Source organism: Acinonyx jubatus, chromosome A2 (genome assembly GCF_027475565.1).
Source record: "Acinonyx jubatus isolate Ajub_Pintada_27869175 chromosome A2, VMU_Ajub_asm_v1.0, whole genome shotgun sequence".
Classification (NCBI taxonomy): domain Eukaryota; kingdom Metazoa; phylum Chordata; class Mammalia; order Carnivora; family Felidae; genus Acinonyx; species Acinonyx jubatus.
In genome coordinates, this window is record NC_069383.1 from 52,884,004 (window position 1) to 52,896,153 (window position 12,150).

The window sequence follows — 12,150 nt, forward strand, 5'->3', positions numbered from 1 at the left end:
CAAAATTGAGATTAAAGAAAGGCAAAGATGAACCCAAGGTGATTAGGCTTCTTTGCCAAAGTGAGAGTCTTACGCAGCATGTAATTGTGGCTTTGGCATCTTTGTGCTGTATACCTTAGACCAAGAGGAGGGATGGGAAGGGATAAGGCATGGTGGTGTACTTAGAGATTCTGTGTTTAGTTCTAGCTGGCATCTGAGAGATTTCATTCCTGTGCAAGAATGGGGTTGTCACAGGGAGGTTGCCTGCTACCCAAATCTTCCAACCAGCCCTACTTGGCACAGGTGTAGTGGTTTACTCAGTCAAGTGGTATTCTTTGCTTGCCTTTGGCTCAGTTGTTTTATCTGTATCTTTAGCTATTGGTCAGTCAGGACAGGTCAGGTTTTGTTTAGTTGGTACTTTGGTTTTGAACTGCTTTTTTTCAGAAGCCCTGACTAAAGTAATGACCTACAATGCCTCTCTGCCCCCGTTATAAGTAATAAAGATATGTTAGATAAAACTTGGCAAGTAAATGACAAAAAGTCTTGGTGTGTTCTCATTTCTATGTAGGTATACACATAAGTTGAATTAGCATATTGGAGTGTAAATTTTTAGGCCCTTTGTGGTTACAAAACTTGTGTTGAAATTTTGGAGTTCTTAATACTTATCCTAGTAATAGATGAGAATAATTGTTCACCCTTATTCTCTCCAGCATAATTTGTGCCAAATAATTTAAAATCTTAGCCAAGCTTATCTGCAAAAACTGATAGTATTATTTCAGTTGACATATTTACCTAACTTTGACCAGTAGTGAAACTTTTTAAATGCATGTTGACTGTCTGTCTTTGGCTGTTAGTTCTATTTCTGGCCTGTTTACTCAGTGTATGTTTGATAGGACTTTTCATACTTCCTGGGCAAGCAGTATTTATAATGTGTAGATAGTAAAGATTTATCATCTAATTTCTTTTTTTCCCCCACCTGTGTAGGCTTATAATTTTATAAAACAGTACTGACACTATTCCATGTAATTTCCTCCCATTTGTTCTTCCCTCTTAAACGTTTGAGCCTCTTCTCATGTCAAACGTTCATGGTAATTCTCATTTTCTTATTGATTTATAACAACTTAAACCGTATTACTAGATTTCTTTCTTTTTTTGGGGGGGGGGGTTAATGCTTATTTAGTTTTGAGAGAGAGAGAGAATCCCAAGCAGGCTCTGCACTGTCAGCTGTGATTCAGGGCTGGAACTCATGAACCATGAGATCATGTCCTGAGCCAAAGTTGGATGCTTAACTGACTGACCAGGTGCCCCTAAAGTTTTGAAGCATTCAATTTAAGTTTTGGCAGAGGTATATACTTGTGAAACAATCACCACAATAAAAAAATGAACATAGCTATTGCCCAAAAGTTTCCTTATGCCCTTTTAGTACCACCCATTCCTCCCCTCAAGCACCTACTGCTCCGCTTTCTGTCATTATGTTAGTTTGCATTTTCTAGAATTTTATATAAAGAGTCCTATGTACTCTTTAGGTCTGGCTTCTTTCAGTCCACGTAATTACTTGGAGATCTACCCAAACTGTGTGAATCAGTAGCTCTTTCCTTTTTATATCCAAGTAGGATTCCATTGTGTGGGTGTACTACAATTTGTGTATTGGTCCGTTGGTGGACATTTGGATTGTTTTGTTTTTGACTATTATAAATAAAGGTGATAGAAAAATTCATGTGCAGGGCTCTGTATGGATGTGTACTTTTGTGGGGACACACTTGGACTTCCAGAGTTGCTTTGAAGATGATTTTAACCTAAAGACATTCGAGACTGAACAGATTTCGAAAGAAGCCTATTGAGAGTTTCCTTTATCTGACTGAGGACAGAAACTTCTGGAGGCTGACGTAAATACCTTTCCAGGGGAGTTTTATTGGCCTGAAAAAAGACCATTTGCTCCTTTATAAACAAACATTATCACAAGCCTTAGCTCCCACGGGTTCCAGCAGTGAAGCCTTTTCTCATCCCTCCTTATTCTCCATCAAGTTAGCCATATAAATCCCCAGCTTTACTGGAGAAACACTTCTTCTGTGTTTCCACATGTGTATATGAATAAACTCCCCCCCCCCCCCCCCCCCCCGCCATTAATCTGTCTGTTGTCAGTTAAATTCACAGGCTCCCCAGTCATGGAACCTAAGTTGGTAGAGGAAAAGAGGTTTTCCTCCCACACTTGTATTTCTCTTGGGTGAATTCTAGGAGTGGAATAGCTGGGTCGTAAGGTTATCTAATTCTTTTAAAACTCTGCACACCTGTGCCAGGCTTATTTATATGGCCAACAGTCTACTTGACTTGAAATCACATTTAGATCCCTGTACACAATTAGCTAAATAAATATCATTAGTGCAGCTTCATAAAGTGTATTTTATCAAATATTTCTCAGTACACACATTTCTCAGTAGGTGAGCATAATATATGTGTAATATTTAAGAAACTGCCAAACTGCTTTCCAAAGTTGTACCGTGTTATGTTCCCACCAACAAGTTATGAAAGCTTTGTTCCTGAAGTGTACAAATTCAGTGGTTCTTAGTATATTCATTGAGTTGTGGAACATCACCACTATGTAATTTTAGAACATTCCCATCACCTCCAAATCAACCCTGTATTCATGTAGGCTCACTTCTCTTTTACACCTCTCCAGCCCCTGGCAACCACTAATCTATTTTGTCTCTGTGGATTTGCCTTTTCTGGGCACTTGAAATACACATCATACAATATGCAGCTTTTTGTGACTGCTTCCACTTAATATGTTTCAAGGTTCATGCGTGTTGTAACATATATCAGTGCTGCTGCCTTTTTTTTTTTTTTTTTTTTTTTTTTGAGTTAGGCTCCACGCCCAGTGTGGAACTTGAACTCAAAACCCTGAGATCACGAGGCCAATGCTGTACGGACTGACCCAGCCAGGAGCCCACTTCATTTTTTTTTTCTTTTTAAAGTAAACTTTAAATTTTAGAATAGTTGTAGATTTACAGAAAAATTACGAAGGTAGTACAGAAAGTTTCCATGTACTTGCCAGCGAGTCTCCCCTGTTATTAACGTCTTATATTAGTATGGTACATTTCTTCACATTTAATGAACCAGTGTTTTGAGGTCCTAGTTTATAATAAACTAAGGTTCATACTTTATTCAGATTTTCTTAGTTCTTACCGAATGTTACTCATGTTTTCCTGGATCCCATCCAGGATATCACATTACATTTAGTTGTCATCCCTCCTTAGCCTCCTCTTGGCTGATAGTTTTTTAGGCTTTCCTTATTTTTGATAACCTTGACAGTTTTGAGGAGCGTTGATAGGGTATTTTGCAGAATGTCTCTAGAAGACTTATCTAAAACTTATCTCGTGATTAGACTGGATATATGGGTTCTGGGGAGGGAAACCACAGAGGTAAGATGCTGTACCTGTTACATCATATTAAGAATGTATACTGTCAACATGACTTATCACTGTTGATGTTAAGGCTTGATCACCTGGATGAAATAGTGCATGTTGGATTGCTTCACTGTAAAGCTACTCCTCTTCCCGACCCCTGTCCCAATCCCTTTTCCATATTGTATTCATTGAAAGGAAATCACTGTGTATAGCCCACACTCAGAGAGTGGGGAGTTATGTTCTACCTCCTTAGGGCAGAATATCTAACATAAATTATTTGGAATTCTTCTCCATGGACATTTGTCTTACTGACCTGTATATATACACTTCTGTGAATATATCTCTTTGTAATTAGAGTAAACTAAATATTACTTGTTCTTCATCCCTTTTTGTTGCTAAATAATAATCCATTGTGTAGCTGTAACATTTTGCTCATTCACTCATAAGTTGATGGACATTTGGATGGTTTCCACATTTTAAATATTGTGAATAACGCTGCTGTGAACATTTGTGTACAAGTTTTTGTGTGGGCATATGTTGTCATTTCCCTGAGTAGGGACCTAGTATAGCAATTCCATCAGGAATTGCTGACTCCTGTGGTAACCCTATGTCTGATGTTTTGAGGAACTGCCAAACTATATTCCAAAGTGATTAGATCATTATACAGTCCCACTAGCTACTAGTAAGGGTTCCAATTTCTCTGCATCTTTGCCATCCTTATTTTAGCCATCCTAAAAGGATACAAAGTGATAGATATCTCATTGTAGTTTTAATTTGAATTTCCCTAATTACTAAAATTAGTGAACATTTTTTTCATGTATTTGCTGTTCATAGATTTTTTTTTTTTTTTGGTGGTATGTTCTATTTAAATCTTTTGAACATTTGAAAACTTGTTTTCCTACTGAGTTTTGAGATTTCTGATTATATATATATATATATATGTATATAAATCTATAAAGTATGTATTCTGATACAAGCTTTTTATCAGATAAGTACTTTGCAAATATTTGCTTCCAGTCTTGTCATTTGTGTGTCTCCTCATTTTCTTAAAAGTGTCATTTAAAGAATATAGGAAGTAATTTTCATTTTCTTACTGATTTGTGTCAACAGTATGCTCATTCTTTAGCCATATTGGTAGATCTTTAACTTGAAAAAATGTTTCACATCTTTAAAGCTTTCTAAAATGGGTAGTTTGAAATGTATACAGATTTAAAGAGAGTAGTATAATGATTGACTCCATGAGCCTATCCCCTAACTTCGATTATCATTTTATGGCCAATCTTATTTCCTCTATATGCTACCCCTCCCTTCCAACATTAGATCCAAATAAGGTCCATACTTTGCAGCTGGTTGATTTCTCTTAAGCCTTTTTTTTTTTTTTTAATTTATGTATTTTGAGACAGAGTGTGCACATGTGCACAAGTAGGGAAGGGGCAGAGAGAGAGAGAGAGGGACAGGGAATCCCAAACAGGCTCCATGTTGTCAGCACGGAGCCTGACAAAGGACTCAATCCCATGAACTGCAAGATCATGACCTGAGCCAAAATCAAGAGTCAGATGCTTAACTGACTGAGCCAGGTGCCCCCCCCCCCCCGTTTTTTTAAGATTTTATTTTTTAAGTTATCTTTACACCCAACATGGGTCTTGAACTCACAACCCTGAGATCAGGAGTCTCCATGCTCCACTGACTGAGCCAGCCAGTGTCCCGCTTTTAAACCCTAAATCTTTGGATTTTCATTCCATTTTGTTACCTTGCTATTTGTGCAAGAAACTGGATTTTTTATGCTGTTACAATAGATGAGTTGATTTTACGCTTATAGTTTGGTTTCTCAGTCCTCTGTATTCTTGTGAAGTGGTAGTTAGATCTAGAGCAGTGATCTTCACGTTGGCTACGTGTTAGAACCACCTGGGGAGCCTCACAAAAAGTTTGAATGTCCAGGCCATATTTAAATTAAACATAACTGATTAAATCATAACTCCAGGGTTAGGGCTATTTTAGCTTCTCCGAGTGATTCCACTGGGTTGCCCACAAAAAGTTGGGCCATATGCAGGATTTTCTTTTTCACTGCCCCCCCCCCCCTCTTTTTTTTTTAAAGCAAGAATAATTCATAGGTGGTAGTACAAATGTGTGTGAGGAAGCACATACTTGGTTTTCTTTTTGTAATTGAGCATCCGTAGTTTTTGAGTAATCGATTATTTCATGAAGGGAGGCAAAAAGGGACATTTCAGTTCTCTCCTTTCATTTGTTAATTGAGACACTTTTATAAAGAGAAATTTTGGCAGAGATACTCTTTGGTTACTGTGAGATTCATTTCGTGCAATAAAGGCAATGTTTGATTCTGTTTATTTACCAGTTCTGGGTTCTTCAGTGGTAACGGAGACTTACAAATATTGGAGTTTATATACTCAGTACTTGAGTTTATAATATTGATTTGTGTCTCCGTCTATTTTTGTTAGCTTTACTGATAGTTTGTCTTGTGTTTAGCTGGTGGGAGCTCTTTCAGGTTGACTCCTGGGTCCTTTCGCCAGTACACCTGTGTGAAGAAAGCAAAGAAGCTAACTACATGTAAACGACACCAACGTGTAAACTAAAAGTTACTCTCATTTTTGTAAAGAAAATACATACTGCTTAAATAACAGGTCAAACAAAGTGAAAATTTCCATTGACTAAGAGGTTTAGTGAAGAAGTTTCTGAACATGCTTTAGTTTTTGGCTATACACATGTGGTTATTGACATACATGGAATGACCTAATCAGCACTGTTTTGCAGACCTAGTTTTCAGTATCTACCAGGTGTGTTGTAGAGATCCCTTCATGGCCATTCTCTTTTAATAGCTATATAATTGGAAGAGACTAATTTATTTATCTTTTGTCGGTGTATAGATTGTTTCAAGTTTCTCATTCTTATAAGTAGGCCCCCCTTTTATGGCTTCATTGAGATAACCACATGTCTGACAATTTTCTGTTTAAGGTGTACAAATCAGCGGTTTTTAGTATATTCACAGATAATGTGTAACTGTCACCACAGTTAATTTTAGAATATTTTCTTCAGCTCAGAAAGAAATCCTGTACCCTTTAGCTATCACTGTCACCTCTTTCCCTCACCTACCCTTTAGCCTTAAGCAACCACTCATCTTTTTGTCTATATAGAGTTGCCTATACTAAGCATTTTATTAAAACACCATCATTGTAGTCTTTGTGTCTGGCTTCTTAGACTTAGCAGAATGTTTTCAGGGCAGAATGTTTTCAGGGCATCTCTGTGTTGTAGCATCTATCAGTACTGGCTTCCTTTCTGTTGCCAAATAATACTCCATTGTATGGATATACCACATTGTGTTTCCCCATTCATCCATTGAAGGACATTTTGGTTGTTTCTACTTTTTTTTGGCTATTGTGAATAATGCTCTTGTGAACATTCATGTGTGTGAACATGTTTACATTTCTCTTGGGAGTCTTGAAGTAACTGTTTAAGGTTTTGAGGAACTGCCAAACTGTTTTCTTAGAGTGGCTGTACCGCTCTGGAATTTACATTCTTAGCAGCAGAGCTCCAGTTTCTTAACATTCTTTGGTCGGTTGTCTTTGTGATTATCTGACCTTTTGATTATAGCCATCCTAGTGGATTTAAAGTGATCTATCATTGTGGTTTTGGTTTGCATTTCTCCAGTGACTAATGATGAATGCCAAGTATCTTTTCATGTGCTTTTGGCAATTTGTATATCTTCTTTGGGGAAATGTCTGTTCAGGTCCTCTGCTCACTTTTATTTTATTTTTAAATATTCCAGTTAATTAATATGCAGTGTAATATTAGTTTCAGGTGTACAATATAGTGATTCAGCAATTCCATGCATCACCCAGTGCTCATTACAAGTCTAGTCCTTAATCCCCATCACCCATTTCACTCACCCACCCTCTACCCATTTTTAAATTGGGTTGTCTTTTATTATGGAGTTCTTTATATATTATAGACATGTCACTTACCAGCTATATGGTTTCCATGTTGGCCTGCATGTAAACACGTAAACCCATCCACTCACTTGTCCTAATGTTTGTCCTATACCTCCATCAGTATTCATTGAATGTATGTGAATAATTAGTGTTAATGACTAGCTTATCAGAGTGATCTATGTACTTAGTGTTTCCACACCTGGCTTTGCTTAAGGAAAATGAGTCATTTTGTTACAGGGTTCTGAATTTTTATTTTTATACTTGTCATTAATGAACAGGGCCATTTTTGTTTGACTTTAGAGGTTATAATACAACAATCACACAAAAAGTGGTGGGGGATAATTATTGGGGTGGCAGATGATGCACTGGTTGTGAAATAAGTGAGTGTGTATTTAGCTTGACTTCTGGTCATAAATGAAATTCTGACAGATATGGTGCTTGAGTTTTTTTAATTTTAGAAAAATTGCTAAAAAATTTTGGTTTTTTTGTCTATAAAATAAGAACTCCCCCTCCCCCTCCTCCCCCCCCCCCCCCCTTATGGCATAGCTGAAATCCTGGGAAATCTAGTCTTGGAAAAAATGTGGTGAGATTAAATTTCATTTTGCTCAGAAAGTCTGCACTATTCTCTGAAATAGAGGAACATTTTTTCTGTGGACCTGTTCTTGTGTTTACAGATTATGACCTATGTGGTGAAATTTTAATGAATGGCACAAATAATACATCTTTGCCCAAGAATGATTGTTAAAATTGTTGAGAAAATCTGATGTTAATTCATAACTTTGACTTTTGAGGTAAATTTGAAAAATCAGTCATAACTTTAATGAATACAAAGAACTTCTATTTTCCTATTTTCTCTACTAATATATAAGCTTATCCAAGTAGAGAGTAGATGATGAATCCTCCTACACCTGTCAACCAGCTTCATTCAGCATTTATCCACTTTCTGCCCTTTTTGTTGGTGTTAAAGAGCTTTTGAAGAATAATTTTCCATTCAGTGTGGTGACCTTTCAAGAAATGCACATTTTGGTGTAATGATCACTGGCTTTAGAGTCATGGAGGTTCTGAATCCCAACTCCCCATGTCCTTGCTGTCTTGACTGGGCAAGTGGCCTTTTCCTCTTAGAAGATCAGTGTTCACATCTTGGTAACAGGTTTAATATCTACCTCCAAAGGTTGTCTGGATGATTAAATGAGCTAATGTATGCAGAGAATCAAAAGAATGTTTGCTGCTAATTATAGCATGTGAACATAGAGCTGCCAGTGAGAATGGGATCACCGTTGCCATGCTGGATTTCCAGTCTGTAACTGTGTGCTGAGGCCTACTGTAGATCTAACAGTGAGGTAGAGTCTAATTCTGACATAGACAGACGGATGGCCATTCTGTTCTCTTCTATACTTTCCTATGAATAGAAAAGACAAGCCCTAGGATTAAATACAAGGTGCTTACTATGGTGGATGGGGTGAGGACACATGTACTAGGGTTCATAGGGCTGCCATAACAAATTCACACAAACTGTGAGAATTAGAACAATAAATCTATTCCCTCACACTTCTGGAGGCAAGCAGTCTGAAATCAAGCTGCTGGCAAGCCTCTCTCCTCACTTCTGGTGGTTGCCAGTAGTCTTTGGTATGTTTGGCTTGTAGATGTATCACTCCAGTCTCTGCCTAGGTGGTCACATTGTGTTTTCCCTGTGTCCAAACTTCCCTCTTATAAGGATGCTGCTCATTGAGTTAGAACCACATTCACAGATACTGGTGGACTTGAATTTTTAAATTCCACACATAGTACAGGGAGCTAACCAAGACTATGGGTGATCGGGAATAGCAATCTAGCAGGTAATACGATCTAAAATGTGCTTCATTTTAAAAGTGGTTATTAAGCAATTACAGATCTTGTTCAGTTTACAATGGGATTATGTGGGAGTAAACCCATCATAAATTGAGAATATCGTGAGTCAAAAATGGCATTTAATACACCTAACATGCTGGGGTGCCTGGTGGTTCAATCGGTTGAGTGGTCAACTTTGGCTCAGGTCATGCATGGTTGTGAGTTCGAGTCCTGCATCAGGCTTGCTGCTGTCAGCAGCTCTCTCTGCCCCTCCCCTGCTCGCTCGCGCGCTCTCGCTCTCTCTCTCTCTCTCTCAAACAATAATACATAGACTTAAAAGAAAAATACACCTAACCTACACCAAACACGATAGCATAGCCTAGCCTACCTTAAATGTGTTAGAACACTTAACATTAGCCTACAGTTGGGCATAACCATCTAACAGAAAACCTGTGTCATAATAAAGTGTTGAATACCTCATGTAATTTATTGAATACTATACTGAAGGTTAAAAATAGAATTTTTTTAAGTTTATTTATTTTGAGAGAGAGCAAGCAGGGGAAGGGGCAGAGACAGGGACAGACAGAATGCTAAGCAGGCTCTATGCTGTCAGTGCAAAGCCTGACATGGGGCTTGAGCTCACAAACTGTGAGATCATGACCTGAGCTGAGATCAAGAGTCAGATGCTTAACTGACTGAGCCACCCCCGAAAAACAGAATAGTTTGAAGTCCATCAGTTGTTTACCCTCTTGATCATGAGGCCGCCTGTGCTGCTGCTGCTGCCCAGCATCACAAAAGGGTGTCTGTCCTACCACATATCACTAGCCCAGGAAAAGATCAAAATTAAAAATGCCAACTACACTTCCTACTAAATGCATATCACTTCTGCACCTTGGTAAAGTTGAAAAATCATAAATCTAATCATTGTGAGTTAGGGACAGCCTGTAGTTGGGAATGGGTGAGAGGTGAGGTTGGAGAGAGGTACATGATAATAGTCTTGAACTAAATAGTAAATAAAAACAGTAGTTTGTGTGGATTTTTTTCCCTGAGAGCCCTGGGTAAACTCAAGGGTTTTACATTCAAAATTCATGTAATATAGTGGATTTTTGTTGTGTTCCTGGCTGAATACATGGAAATAGCCTTTATATAATTGAGGAACTTAACAAGTTATTCCAGTCTTTCTTAGAAATTGGTGCTCAGATTTCCAGTCCCACCTGCTGCTAGGATGTAGAGAGCTGCCCATGGCTTGGCTTCTTAGATAAACTCAGACTGATTCATTTGTGAGCAATAATAGAGCTATGGCATCACCATCTGGATGGCAAGTATGTGAATGTATATTTTGTTAATTATCTCATTAAAAAATTTTTTTTTGACATTTATTTATTTTTGAGAGAGACAGAGCATGAGCAGGAGAAGGACAGAGCGAGAGGGAGACACAGAATCTGAAGCAGGCTCCAGGCTTCAAGCTGTCAGCACAGCCCAATGTGGGGCTCGAACTCACAAATTTGAAGATCATGACCTGAGCTGAAGTCGGATGTTTAACTTACTGAGCCACCCAGTCGCCCTTATAATTTTATTTTGTTTTATATTCTTTATAGTGTTATATTAGTTTCAGGTGTACAATATAGTGATTGAACAACTCCATACAGTAGATGTATGTTTTGAAGTGACCAGGTAGAAGCCAGAAGAACGTATGGTTTCCACACCAACTATGTGCTGGGAATGGCAAACTCTAGACCGGACTCTGGGAATCTGTGCAGTTGGAGATGGAAGCAGTTAAGGGAGGAGTGGTTTGAAGACTAGAAAACTGAGATTTTACTTACTTGCAACATCTTTAAAAATCTTAAATGAACTTGGTTGGCAAGTAAATAGAGCTGCTAAGAGGTGAACTTGATTTCCTAAAAAGCTTGCCATTAACTACATTGTCTTCTAACTTTTACTTTACTTTTAATGTGTACCTTCATTACTATTAAAAGGTTTAAAATTACTTGAGCATACCCACTTCTAGTCCCAATTCTTCAGTAATAGGCGTTATCCAAGTTGGAAATAAAATATTTTCTAAATGGCACATAGCAGGATTATGTTACAATCAGAGGGGTAAGATCTGGGTGAAAAGCTTGTGCAATAGAATTTTGGACCAAAAGTAGTACTCAAGAGCTAATTAGCAGTTTTTAAGTATAGCAAATATATAGCTGGGCTCCAGGTTAGGCTTTGATCTTGAATACACACTACCAGTGACTGAGAACGATGGGTGAGTGTGGGGAAACTCCGGTTTGCCCCGTAGACACTCTTGCCCCACTGGACCAGTAAATTTCAGAAAGAAGAAATCCCACGAACGTTTGTTTGGGTGTCTTTTATCAATAGCTTGGCAATATTGTGATGATTTGTCCACCCCACTGTTGAAAAGCAACTAAACTTAGGAAATGTATGTCTGTCCTAGGAAACAAATAGCAACGGAGGGAAGGATTCCGCTTCTATCCCCACTTTTTCTCTCTTCTAGCACTGTCTTAGCAGGGTTCGGGTTGGTTATAATGTGTTGGTGTAGTAAGGATCTTTCTTTCCTCTGCCCAAATAATTCATGCATTTGGCTCTGCCCTTTGTTCATTTGTTTCTCTATAACTGTCTCCAAGTGAGAGCCTTAAGGATACAGGAGAACACTATTTTCCTGGCATTACTTTTTTTTTTAAACAATTTAAAGGCCAATATAATCCAGTTTGATGTTGTCATTTTTTTCTTGATTGTAGGATTACATGTTCATTGTACAATATTTGGAAAGAGAGAAGGAAAGAGGAAAAAGAGTCTTTCTTCCCAATGACAATATTGTTAAATGACTCCTAGTTCAATCTGGTAGGATAGGCATTTTTCAACATGGTTGGATTGTGTTATACGTAGAAGTTTATACTGTTGTGTCTTAAACATTCTTTTTAAGAAAATGGAGCTATAATTCACATACTATAAAACTCATATATTTTTTACAGTTTATTTTCAAAGAGCGA

At 37.9% G+C, this 12,150-nt stretch overlaps 1 protein-coding gene and 1 long non-coding RNA gene across 4 annotated transcripts in view; one reads left to right on the forward strand and one right to left on the reverse strand.

Moving 5' to 3' along the window:
- IGF2BP3 (insulin like growth factor 2 mRNA binding protein 3) overlaps positions 1-12,150 on the forward strand; it is a 151,308-nt gene that overhangs the window by 82,179 nt on the left and 56,979 nt on the right. The gene's annotated exons all lie outside the window — the stretch shown is intronic.
- The window catches only part of LOC113604059 (uncharacterized), a 35,392-nt gene continuing 28,239 nt past the window's right edge, over positions 4,998-12,150 (reverse strand). The window contains exon 3 of the long non-coding RNA XR_008296803.1: positions 4,998-5,916. This is a non-coding gene — a long non-coding RNA (uncharacterized LOC113604059). The remainder of the gene's footprint in view (positions 5,917-12,150) is intronic.